General features: G+C 45.4%; 1 long non-coding RNA gene and 1 pseudogene across 3 annotated transcripts in view; both read left to right on the top strand.

Annotated features, from left to right (window-relative positions):
* Positions 1 to 3705, top strand: part of LOC144698261 (uncharacterized) — a 79154-nt pseudogene extending 75449 nt beyond the window's left edge. Inside the window, exons 4-5 of the transcript XR_013580476.1 lie at positions 3108 to 3461; positions 3627 to 3705. The product of XR_013580476.1 is annotated as an uncharacterized LOC144698261 (transcript). The remainder of the gene's footprint in view (positions 1 to 3107; positions 3462 to 3626) is intronic.
* LOC144698296 (uncharacterized) overlaps positions 1 to 13713 on the top strand; it is an 869665-nt gene that overhangs the window by 346563 nt on the left and 509389 nt on the right. The gene's annotated exons all lie outside the window — the stretch shown is intronic.

Below are 13713 nucleotides of genomic sequence, written 5' to 3'. Positions count from 1 at the left end.
GCGCATGCGCGGTCATCCTGGTCCAGATAGCAGGAGGAGACAATGTTGTGTATTTCTATCCTGGACTGACAGGGATGGATTTTGGAAACTCCTTTTACAGGTGGGAAGGGGAGGATTTACACACAGTAAACTCAAACCAAAAGAAACGTTTGTTCTTTCTGAATTTCAATCCTGGATTGACCGTGATGGATTTTTTGAATTTCATTTACATGTTAGAAGAGGAGGAACTCAAGAGATACTTGATGGAGATGAGAAACTGAAACCAAACATCATGTCAAAATCTGAAAGTCTCTTGATTCGCCAGGACCTGAATAGCACCAGCCTTTGAATGTAAGCATTGATGTCATTTTCAGTTACTGAGTAAAAAATCTCTTCCTCACATTGTGGATCTTATCTAAAATCTTAAATCTCTGTCCCTTAATCCTTTCATAATCAGCTAATGGGAACAGCTTTTATTTAACTACCTTTATAATCCTGTACACCTCTATCAAATCTCCCCTCAAGCTCCTTTACTCCTTGGAAAACAACCTCAGTTTCTTGAATTTAATCTTACAATTAAAACCCCTCATCCCTCGACCCATTCTGATAAATCTCCTCTGTCCCCTCTCAAGGACCCTCACATCCTTCATAATGTGTGGTGATCACTGGTTTGCACAGACCCAGATATTCTGTGTCCGTGTGTGTGACATCATCACACATCGACAGTTACACTGTGACATCATCAGACATCAACAATTACACTGTCACATCACCCCGCTCCCCGGGTATTTCCTCAAGTGGGAGATTTTTCTCTGACTCCGGTGCTTCTGATATCTTTCCAGCTGCAGAATCCAGCAGGAGAGTTTAAATTTGAAAATGGTGAATTGTTTCAGAGGTGAGTATTTTTTACTATCCATCTACAATTTAGAGCTTTTAGTGCTGTGCTCTGTTTTCTGTGAGAGGTTCCAAGTCTCTGGGACTGGTGTGGCTCCTTTACTGAGGATCTGAATCCATGTCCATCCATTGCTTTGTTTCATCTCTGCCCTCCCTGATCACCTCTCTACCATAGTCCACCTTCCTCTGTCTCTAATAATGGATCTATTTGAGTTATGTTTAGTATTTTATTGTTACTTCTGCTGACCGTCTCTCAATGAGGTTTCCACTGCTGCCCATCCCCCGAACATGTGCTGCTGGCTTCCCAGCTTTATCTTCCCACAGTATCTTTCATAGTCAAGCATTGTTTTTCTTGCCCTATAGTCCATTTCTATTCCACTTCTGAGCTTATATTTATCATCAAATTCTGCAGCTTTTTTACTCCCTGTAAATCATTCTGCGAACCCTGAAATGTTTACTCTGTTTCCCTCTCCACAGATACCAGCAAATATTGCCAGTCCCCAGCTGACTGTGGAGAAGATGATGTTTGACCTTCTTGAACCGCTGCAGTCGGTGTGGTGAAGGTGCTCCCACAATGCTGTTAGGTAAGGAGTTAAAGGTTATTCACCCAGTGATGATCAAGGAAAAGTGATATATGTCCAAGTCAACAACAACAATTTGTATTTATAAAGCACTTTTAATGTAAGACAATATTCCAAGACATTTCACAGAAATGTTACAAAGCACTGAGCCACATGAGGAGATATTAGGGCAGGTGATCAAGCGTTTGGTCAAAGAAGTGGGTTTTACAGAGTAAATTAAAGGAGGAAAATGAGGTAGAGAATGGGAGAGGTTTAGGGAGTGAATTCCAGAGCTTGGAGCCTTGGAAAGTGACAGAATGGGCACGAATGTGGAACAATAGAAATCAAGAACGCTGAGTAGACCAAATTAGAGGAGCGCAGATATCTCCGAGGGTTGTGATGCTGGAGGAGATTCCAGCAATAGGGAGCAGCCATACAGGAATTTGAAAATAAGGGGTGGAGTCAGGCGATGTTACTGAGGTGGAAATAGGCGGTCTTGGTGATGATGTGGATATGTGGTTGGAAGCTCATCTTGGGGTGAAATATTTCATCATGGTTGTGAACAGTCTGGTTCAGTCTCAGACAGTTGTCAGGGAGAGGGATGTAGTCGGTGTCTCGGGAGTGGAGTTTGTAGTGGGGACTGAAGACAATGGCTTCAATCTTCCCAATATTTAAATGGAGGAAATTTCTGTTCATCCAGTACTGGATGTCAGACAAGTCAGGATGGTGTGTGACTTGGAGGGGAACTTGGAGGTGATGGTGTTCACATAGACCTGCTACCCTGGTCCTTCTCATGGGTAGAGGTTGAAGGTTTGGGAGATTCTGTCAAAGTTCTGGTCTATTTGTAGGTCTATGAAAAGACCTCTCCTCACCCCCTGCCTCTCACTCCTCTCTCTGACTTTCCCTCTCTCTCCTTTTCTCCTCCTGTCACATAGAATTCTCCAGACCAGCGAGTTGTGGATGCTCCATCATTGAATATATTTCAGGCTGTGATGGAGAGATTTTTGAACTCTCAGGGAGTCGAGGGATATGGGGTGTGGGCGGGAAAGTGGAGATGAAGCCCAAGATCAGCCACGATCGTATTGAATGGTGGAGCAGGCTCGAAGGGCCATGTGGTCTCCTGCTGCCCCTAACACTTGTTTTATTTTTGACACCAGAGTCTTGTGTTGGCCCAGACTGGGTGGCAGGTTCCCTTCCCTGAAGGACATTAGTTAACCAGTTGGGTTTTTATGACAATCCAGCAGTTTTCATGGTCACTTTTTCCTCGTGCCGGCCCCACAAATTCCCAGATTCATTCAGCTCAGTTTCACAACCTGCCTTTGTGTTTTTGTGGGTTCTCTCTCACTCCCTTTTTTCTGTTTTAAATCAATTCCACAGGGTATTAGAAGGGGAGGATTTGAAGTCGGGAAACTGAAACCAAATATCACATCAGGATCTGACGGAGTCGCCCTATTTATCATAACCTGAATATCATCAGATTTTGAACATGGAAGGAAAAAGCACCGTTCACAGTGGGGAGAAACCGTACACGTGTTCTGTGTGTGGACGAGGCTTCAGCCGATCATCTGCTCTGTCAAAACATAAATGCAGGGACAACAGGGAGAAACCATGGAAATGCGGGGACTGTGGTAAGGGATTCAAATATCCGTTTGAACTGGAAACTCATCGGCACAGTCACACCGGAGAGAGACCATTCACCTGCTCCATGTGTGGGAAAGGATTCAATTGTTCATCCCATCTGCTGACACACCGGCGAGTTCACACTGGGGAGAAACCATTTACCTGCTCCGTGTGTGGGAAGGGATTCACTCAGCCATTCAACTCGCTGAAACATGAGTGACTTCACACTGTGGAGAGACCGTTCACCTGCTCCACGTGTGGGAAAGGATTCAGTCAGACATCTGACCTGCTGGCACACCAGCGAGTTCACACTGGGGAGAGACCATTCACCTGCTCAGTGTGTGGGGAGGGATTCACTCAGTCAACTAACCTGCTGAAACACTAGCGAATTCACACTGGGGAGAGACCGTTCAAATGCTCAGACTGCATAATGTGCTATAAAAGCTTCGGGGAACTGATGTCCCATCGATGTGTTCACACTGACGAGAGACCAATCAGGTGCTCTCACTGCGGGACTGGGTTCAGGTGGTCATCTCAACTCACTGCACACCAGCGAGTTCACAGCGGAGAGAGACCGTTCACCTGCCCCGAGTGTGGGAAGGGATTTACTCAGTTATCCCACCTGCTGACACACCAGCGAGTTCACAAGTGACAACAGTGAATGGATTTTGCTGTTAATCACATCCTGGACTGAACCATGTTGATTGGGATCTGTTTCCACTAATGTTAATAAACTGCAACCCAGTTATAGCTGTTAATATTCTGAATAAAGTCAAATAAATCAGCTCTGTGTTTAACAGACAAATTAGTTCCTTTTGAAGGGCTCTCTCTCTCTCCCCTGTCTTCTCCATCCTCACCTCCAACAACAAGTGTGAGGAGCTCATGGAGCTTCTTTGTCACTAAGATTGAGACAATCTGATCAGCTGTCTCTGCTGCTTCCCTCCCTTCCACGAGCCCACCAGGACAAACTGTCTCTAAAGATCCCTCTTGTCCGAGCCCTGAACCCACATCTTTCTCCAGTTTCTCCCCCATCTCCTCTCATGCCACCTTAGTGCTCATCTTGTCCATGAGACCCACCTCCTGTTCCATTGACCCTATTCTCACTAAACTGCTGGTCACCCAACTTCCCCATGTTCGCTGAGATTGTCAATGTCTCTTCAGTTACTGTCCCTCTCTCTTTCAAATCTGACATCATCAACCCCTCGTCAATAAACAAACCTTTGGCCTTGTCCTTGCAAACTGCTGTCCCATCTCCTACCTTCCTTTCCTCTCCAAACTCCTCAAACATATTCACACCTCCCAAATCCATGCCCATGTTTCCCAGAACTCCCTGTCTGAATCCCTCCAATCAGGTTTCTGCCCCTGCCACTGTACTGAAACAGCTCTGATCAAAGCCACTAATGACATCCTATGTGACTGGGACAAAGGTAAACTATCCCTTCTCATCCTTTTCAAGGTGTCTGCAGCCTTTGACAAGATTGACCACATCATTCTGCTCCAACACCTCTCCACTGTCGTCCAGCTGTGTGGGGCTGCTCTCTCCTGGTTCCATTCTTCTCTGTCTAACCATCGTCAGTGAATCACTTGTAATGTCTTCCCTTCCCACTCCCACAGTTACCTCTAGGTGTCCCCAAAGGATCCAGCCTTGGCCTCCTCTTATTTCTCATCAACATGCTCCCCACAGCGACATCATCTGAAAACACAGTGTCATTTATCACATGTACACTGACAGTGCCCAGCTCTACCTCACCACCACCTCTCTCCACTTCTCCACTTTTATTAAATTATCAGATTGTTTGTCTGATATTCAATGGTGGATGTGCAGAAATTTCCTCCAATTAAATATTGGGAAGACCGAAGCCATTGTTTTTATTCTCTAGATACCAACTCCATTCCTCTCCCTGGCAACTGTCTGAGACTAAACCAGATTTTTTGCACAAGTGTTGTCAGGTTTGACCCCAACATATGTTCTGACTCGGGTGTATGTGTCTTGGTGAGTTTCCAGTCAAATTATGATGTGAATCTTCCCCACAGACAGAACAGACAAACATTTCTCCTTCCATAATCAAAGGCTGGTCATGTATGAATTCAGTGATTCTATAAGATCTTGTCGAAATTTTTGGTTTGAGTTTCCCCATCTGAAAATCCTCTCCCTCTAATCCCCTGTAAACACAGTTTACAAAAGTCATCACTGTCAGTACCGGTTAGAAATTCAGAACACACAATTCCTGTTTCCATGGAATATTCTTTCTCCTTTCATTCCCCCAAATCTATAAATCCCTGTCCCACACATTCCTCCCCCTCTCTGCTCATTGTTCCAGATTCAGTGTCTGGCCTCCTACTAATTCTTTTCTCCTCTCCAGATTCTCTCTCTTCCTGTCCTTAAAGTGGTGACTCAGGCTGTGGGTCAATCCCACTCCTTCACTCTAATTCTACCAAATAATTCAACTCAAAACAACAAATCATCTTTAATGACTTGATTCGTCATTTGGATATTTGGAAAGAATCATTTTTTCCCAACTGTGGAGAACAGAAAATCCAGTGATTAATTCAGAGCCTGTTTCTCCCCAGGTCTGTTCCAACAAGCTGTGTCTATCTGAGTTACATTGATACAGACTCTCTCACTCAGGAAGTGATCAGATCTCACTGAACTATGACACAAGCTGTAAACAAAAACAGAATTATCTGGAAAAACTCAGCAGGTCTGGCAGCATCGGTGGAGAAGAAAAGAGTCGATGTTTCGGGTCCACGTCGACTCTTTTCTTCTCCACCGATGCTGCCAGACCTGCTGAGTTTTTCCAGGTAATTCTGTTTTTGTTTTGGATTTCCAGCATCCGCAGTAGTTTTTTGTTTTTATGACACAAGCTGTGTCTATCTGAGTTACATTGATCCAGACTCAATAAGTGATCAGGTCTGACTGAAATACATCAACAAATGCAACAACTTATATTTATATCGAGCTTCTAATTGTCCCAAGAACATTCACAGGGGCATAAGGACATATTAGGTCAGATGACCAACTGCTTGGTCAAGGAGGTCAGTTATAAGGAGTGTCTGAAAGGGGAAAAGTGAATGAGAAAGGTGGAGAGGTTTAGGGTGGAAATTCCACAGCTTAGGGTCCAGGCAGCTGAAGGCTGGAGTGATTAAAATCGGGGATGAAGGACATCCGGTAATGGTGCTCCATGTATGTGGGCCCCATAGCCCAGGCTCAAGGCCCAAATCTGAACTTTGGGACATAGTTTGACCGTCCCGGGTCTCAGAGAAATAAATTCCCCAAATAAACATCTTGTAGAATTTTTGTTTATTGATACCATAAAAAGTTTGGACCAGCTGAGTCCTCCTGTGCACTCGATGGGGATTGACATTAACATAATTGAAATTCTCTGTATTTCAGTGTAAGAGAAAAATATGTTATAGCAAAGATAAAAAATATATAAATACTGAAATACTGAACAGAACAAACCTGGGGAAATAAACAGCAGGTCAATCACCATTAGAAAGTGATAAGTTAATGGTCACTGTTTCAGGTGGGACTCCTTCAGAATGAACACTTCCCACCACCAGCACCAACCCCCCTCCCCCATCCCCCTCCCTGTGAACTGAACATTCCTTCAGCCACTCATCCACCCATTGCCCATCCACCCAATGGCTCCCAGCCTGGATTGACATTCAGCATGAACCCAGTGAGAGGGTGAGCTGGCCCACGGGATGTCAGAATGGACAAGAGCTGGAAATAGTTCCAATCAATGCGTTTTAAGTTTCATTGTTTAAAAACAGGAAACTTAATATTTTGTCAAACCCCCATGTGCACACCCTTGGTGAATTACAATTTCTCACCCAGTCCTTTCCTCTGGTTTCAACTTGGTGCATCCTGTGAGGGCTCAGCAGAGGTAGAGACAGGCTGCTCGGGAGATGGGGGCAGAGTGTCGGGAGATGGGGCAGAGTGTCGGGAGATGGGGGCAGAGTGTCGGGAGATGGGGGCAGAGTGTCGGGAGATGGGGAAGAGTGTCGGGAGATGGGGCAGAGTGTTGGGAGATGGGGGCAGAGTGTCGGGAGATGGGGCAGAGTGTCGGGAGATGGGGGCAGAGTGTCGGGAGATGGGGGCAGTGTGTCGAGAGGTGGGGGCAGAGTGTCAGGAGACGGGATATATACTGTACGTGTTGCTCAGCTTCATAATCCACATCTATCAGTAATGGATTTGCTGCCATCTCGAACAAAACTGTTTTCACCACTAAGGCTCCGCTGGTATTGAATAGTCTTCATGACATCATCGCACTGGGACTGGATGACATCATCGCACTGGGACTGGATGACATCATAAGAGCCCATTGTTTCTTAATGACCCACATCAATAACAAGAGGAAATATTAATAAACCTGAGCACATTATCTAGGCTGACACTCCAGGGTGACACTGAGGGACTGCTGCACTGTCAGAGACAGCATCCTTCACGTGGAACTTGTGGAGACTCTGGTCACAATCTTCCAATCCTCCTTATATAGTAGTGGTGACAAAGGACTGACAGATTGTAAATGTTACACCCCTGTTCAAAAACACAGCAATTCCAGGACAATCAGCTTCATATCAGTTGTGGGGAAAGGCTGGAGACAATAATCTGGGAGAAAATCAATTGGCACTTGGAAAAGTATCGGTTATTTGCAGCATTTTCTGGTTTTAACACTGATACTTCCCTGGATCCCAAGGCACTCTGGGAGGTGTGGGGAGCTGGGACGTATCCATGAGAGTAACCAAAGGTCTGAGAACTGAAAGAATCTAGAGTTAAGAGAGGAGAAAAGATCCAAAAATGGAGCCATTAGGAACAGGACATCAATCAGTCTCCTCTTATCCTGGAGAAATCAAGGACTCGACATTCTGAGAGTTTGAAACAAAGCTGATTTATTTAACAGACATCAAGATATTAAACTTCAGCCCAGTTACAGGGATTATGAACAGCAATAGAAACAAACCAAAACTGTCAGAATGAACACAGTTCAGTTCTGGATGTGATTAACAGCAGCAATAACAGCAGAATCCAACCCCTGCTGTCACTTGTGAACTCGCTGGTGTCTGAGCAGGTGGGATGACTAAGTGAATCCCTTCCTACATTCGGAGAAGGTGAACAGCATCTCCCCAGTGTGAAGTCGCTAGTGTGTCAACAAGTTGGATAAATGAGTGAATCCCTTTCCACACTCGGAGCAGGTGAACGCTCTCTCTCCAATGTGAATTCACTGGTGTACACTGAGGTGGAAAGAAGGCTGAATCTCTACACAGGAAGTGCAGCGGAATGGCCTGTCCTTGTGTGAATTCGCTGGTGTTTCAGCAGGGTGGATAACAGAGTGAATTTCTTCCCACACTCAGAGCAGGTGAATGGTCTCTCTCCAGTGTGAATTCGCTGGTGTCTCAGCAGGTTAGATAACAGAGTGAATTTCTTCCCACACTCAGAGCAGGTGAATGGTCTTTCTCCAGTGTGAATTCGCTGGTGTTTCAGCAGGTGGGATGACTGAATGAATCCCTTCCCACACTTGGAGCAGGTGAAAGGCCTCTCTCCAGTGTGAATTCGCTGGTGCACTTTGAGGTTCGATGAAGTCCTGAATCTCTTTCCACAGGAAGTACAACTGAATGGCCTCTCCTCAGTGTGTATTCGCTGGTGCTTCAGCAGGTCAGGGGACCCAGTGAATCCTTTCCCACATACCGTGCAGGTGAATGGTCTCTCTCCAGTGTGAACGAGCTGGTGTGTCAGCAGGTATGATGACCGAGTGAATCCCTTCCCACACTCGGAGCAGGTGAATGGTCTTTCCTCTGTGTGAATTCGTTGGTGTGTCAGCAGGGTGGATAACTGAGTACATCTCTTCCCACACTCGGAGCAGGTGAATGGTCTCTCTCCAGTGTGAACTCGCTGGTGTGTCAGCAGGTGGGGTAACTGCTTGAATCCTTTCCCACACTCGGAGCAGGTGAATGGCCTTTCCCCAGTGTGACTGCGTCGATGGGTTTCCAGTTTGGATGGATAATTGAATCCTTTCCCACAGTCCTTACATTTCCACGGTTTCTCCATGGTCGAGGTGTCCCTGTGTCTCTCTAAGTTTGATGATCAGTTGAAGTCTCATCCACACAGAGAACACGTGTACAGTTTCTCCTCACTGTGAATGGTGTGATGTTATTTCAGGCTTTATAACTGGTTAAAGCTCTTTCCAGTCAGTGCAGTGGGACACTCTCACTCGGGTGTGTGTGTGTCTCGGTGCTTTTACAGTCACACTGATATTTGAAATCTTTCCCTACAGACAGAACAGACAAACGTTTCTCCGTCCACATTCAAAGGTGATAATATTCAGGTCCTGATGAATCGAGTGACTCTGTCAGATCTTGATGTGATGTTTGGTTTGGGTTTCCTGCCTGAAAATCCTCCCCTTATAATTATCTGTAAAAGGAGTTTACAAAGGCCATCACTTTAAGAACAGGATATAAATTCACAGCAGACAATTCTAGTTTCTATGGAACATTTTTTCCTCTTTTGTTCCCCGAAAGCTGCAAATCCCCGTCCCACACACTTTCCCTCCTCCCTGTGCTGAAATCCAGACAGAGTTTTGGACAATTATTTCTGTATCTTTTTAACAAATTTCTCCAACTGGAGTTGACAATATGTCTGATCATTCACTTCAGTGATTACTCGTGACAAAACATTAATCTGAAACCCCCTGACCGTCCATACAGAATAGCAGATGTTAACCTTGTGTCCAAAACTTACTGTGTGGAGATTTAATGAGCGATTATGAAGGTGATTTCTCCCAATGTTCCAGAGTTTCCTTCCTTCCTTCTCTCCCTCTCTAACTGAGTTAAACCTGGGATCAGTCTCATGGCCCATTCTGGTTCCTGCTTCTCTTCCTGATGACTAATTAACTCCAATTAAATACTGAGAAGACTGAAGACACTGTTTTCAGTCCCTGCTCCAATCTCCATTTCCCAGATACCAACTCCATCCCTCTCCCTGGGAACAGTGTGAGATTAAACCAGTCTGTTCACAACCTCGGTGTTACATTTGATCTCGAAATGAGCTGCTGACCTCATGTCTGTGCCATCACTAAGATCACCTGTTTCCACCTCCGTAATATCACCCGACCTCACTCCTGTCTCAGGAGTGTCTCATCTGCTGCTGAAACCCTTATCACTGCCATGTTTACCTCCAGACTGGACCATTCCAACACACACCTGGCTGGACTCCCACATTCTAACCTCTGTAACCTTGAAGACATCCATATTTCTGCTGTCTGTGTCTTCACTCACAGCTAGGCCCATTCCCTGACCTTCCTTGGCTCCCGTTCAAGCAGCAACTTGATATTAAAATTCTCATCCTTGTTTTCAAATCCCCCAATGGCCTCCTCTCTGTGGCTCCTGCAGACCCACAACCCTCTATGATATCTGCACTGCTCTAATTCTAGCATTCCCTGTTTTAAATGTTCCACCATTAGTGTCCGTGCCTTCAGTTCCCTCGACCCCAAGCTCTGAGATTCTCTCCCTCTGTCTACCTCACTTTCCCCCTTTAAGACAATTGAGTATTAATAAAAAAAGACATTCTGTTAAAACATTTTATCTTGTACTCATCAGGATAGAGGGAAGAATACCAAATCTCAAAAATTATCAGTCAGGCTAGTAATGTGGCTCACTTACACTTGCTAGACCTGTCCTCTGCAGGCGGAAGGAACAAGTCCAGGCATGGGGTCTTTTGTGGAATTAAACAAAAGCAGAGTGGATTACAGCTCCTGGCTGTATTGTCCATGGCAACAACCAGTCAGAGCCGACGGGCCAACTAATCAGCACCCTTTTCTCGTGCAGTATAACTTTTGGTTTCCTTTGAAATTTGGGATTCTTGCGTCTGTCCTGGTGAGTGCAACAGGAAAAGCTTTGACAGCTTGTCTCTTTTTTCGTTAATAATCAAATTCTGCACAAACAAGCGACTATTTAAGTATTTTGGTCACCTCCTTCTGTGTCTGAATGTTATACTTTATTTTATGATTTCCTGTGAAGCTCACTGGGATGATTTATGATGTTAATAGAAGTTGTTGTTGGTTCTGACTTACCCTGATCTCCTGTTTTACAACAACCCATTGATTTCACACCAAACTCTATCTCTGATTTATTGTCCTTCCTGCGGGTCATTCATCCGGGCCTGCAGCCTCTGTAAAGATAGCGACCACGCATGCTGCCTGTTGGACATTGCCCCCTATAAAGATGGTGACCGTACATGCGCTCTGCTGCTTCTTGCCCCCTATAAAGATGGTAACCGCTCATGCGCTCTGCAGCTCCTCGCTCCCTATAAAGATGGTGACCGCACATGCGCTCTGCAGCTCCTTGCCCCCTATAAAGATAGTGACCGCACGTGCGCTCTGCTGCTCCTTGCCCCGTTAACTCGGGCCTACTTCCGGAGAAATGGCCTAATCTGTGTTTGGGAGAATGGTTCCTTATTGAGGGTTTAGGACAGAGACCGTGAATTCATAAAGCCTCCCAACTCACCCGCCAGCCCTATCAATGCTAACCGGTTTTTTTTCCAGCTCTCAGTCCGCACTCGATCTTTGTAAATCCCGCATTTTAAATCCGCTCGCTCCAGTTCTCCTCACGTCTGTGTTCACGCTCTACACATGCTTCAGCTCACAATGATTGACGGCAGCTCCGGACCAATAGGAACAGGGGGCTGGCCTGGAGGACCAGCGGGAGCGGCTGTTCCTCCGACCAATCGGAGTGAATGAGGGGCGTGGCCGGGTATGAATTGGAGCATGCGCAACGCGGGTGGGGATCGGGATGAAGGCGGTCGGGTTGAAAGTCCAGCGGCTGAGAAAGGGCCGAGTGCAGGAGAGGAATGGAGCCGGAGGCTGGACTGGGAGGATTCACAAACACCCGGTGTAGGACTCCAAACCCGGATTACAAACTCCCGGAGCCCAGTTTACACCCAGTGTTTGGAAACTCCTTTTACAGGGGGTTAGAAGAGGAGGATTTACACACAGCAAACTTCAACCCAGAGAAATGTTTGTCTATTAATTTCTATCCTGGACTGACAGGGATGTTTTTTATAGTCTCCTTTTTACAGGATTTTCAATGGGACGGATTTGGAGACGGGGAAACTCAAACCAAACTTCACATCAAGATCTGACAGAGTCATTCGATTCCTCAGCACCTGAATATCATCGGACTTTGATTGTAGAAGGAAAAAGTTTTGTTCTGTTTGTGGAAAAAGCACCAACATTTTCAAAATCCTGGTTAGACTGCACCTGAACCACTGTAATAAAAATAAAAAATGCTGGAAGTACTCAGCAGGCCTGGCAGCATCTGTGGAGAGAAACAGAGTTAATGTTTCGAGTCAACATGACCTTTCATCAGGACAGGAATACTGTGTTCAGTTCCGGGCATCACACTTTAGGAAGGATAGACTATATTGGCCTTAGTGGGAGAGCAGTGCAGATGTACCTGAATAACAACTGGACTCCAAGCGTTAAATTATGAGGAGTGGTCAAACAAATGCATCAGAGTAATTACAGCACAGAAAGAGGCCATTCAGCCCATTGAGTCAATGCCAGCTCTCTGTAGAGCTGTCCAGTCTGTCTCATTGCCCCGCTGTGTCTTCAACCCCCTGCATGTTTATTTCTCTTAAATGCTGGTCCAATTTAATTTTAAAGCATTGATCATGTCTGCTTCCAGCCCCCTCGTAGGCAGTGAGTTCTGGGTTATTACCACTTGTTGTGTAAAATATTCCTCCCTGCATTTGTCCTGTATCTATTGCCCATAACCTTCAATCTGTGTCCCCCTAATCCTTGTACCATCACCAGATGGAAACAACATTTTCTTTGTCCACCTTATCTGAACCTGTCACAATCTTGTTCACCTCTATCTAATCTCCTCTCAACTCTGTAACTCCAAGAAGAACAACTTCAGCTTCTCCAATCTCACTTTGGAACCGAATTCCCTTTTTCCTGGAACCATTCTGGTAAATCTCCTCCGCATCCTCTCAAGGACCCTCACCCCTTTCCTAAAGTGTGGCGACCTGAACTGGATGCAATACTCCTGTTGTGACCTAACCAGAGCTTTATAACGGGTCAGCTTATTTTCCCTGCGTTTATACACATTAAATCTGCTTATGAAGCCCACGATCTCATATATTTTGCGATCTGCTCTCTCAATATGTCCTTTCGCCTTCAAATGTGTATGCACAACAACCCCCAGGTCCCCCAGTCCCTACACACCCTTTTGGACTGTACCATTGAGTACCCTATTCATTCTGCCAATATTCATCATCTCACGGTGAGGTTTGTATTCCCTGGAATTTAGAAGATTGAGGAGGATTTTCTCGAAGTTTTCATGATATAAATTGGAAATGGTGTGGTAGATAGACGGGAACTATTTCCATTGGTTGGGGAATCCAGGACTGAGCAACATAGTCTAAAAATTAGAGCCAGAACTTTCAGGAGTGAGATTAGGAAAATCTTCTCCAGGTAAAGTTGGGAGAAGTTTGAAATTCTCTTCCTCAATTAGCAGTTCATGCTTGATCAATGTTCAGTTTCAATCTGGTATTGATAGATCCTTCCTAACACAAGGTATAAATCAAGGGACAGGAGACAAAGGGTCACAGATCAGCCGTGATCTGATTGCACGGTGGGACAGACTCGACGGGCTAAAT

Source organism: Cetorhinus maximus, chromosome 23, assembly GCF_964194155.1.
Source record: "Cetorhinus maximus chromosome 23, sCetMax3.hap1.1, whole genome shotgun sequence".
In the NCBI taxonomy this organism is placed as follows: domain Eukaryota; kingdom Metazoa; phylum Chordata; class Chondrichthyes; order Lamniformes; family Cetorhinidae; genus Cetorhinus; species Cetorhinus maximus.
The sequence above is the reverse complement of the archived record's forward strand: the minus strand, read 5'-3'. Positions and strand labels throughout refer to the sequence as shown.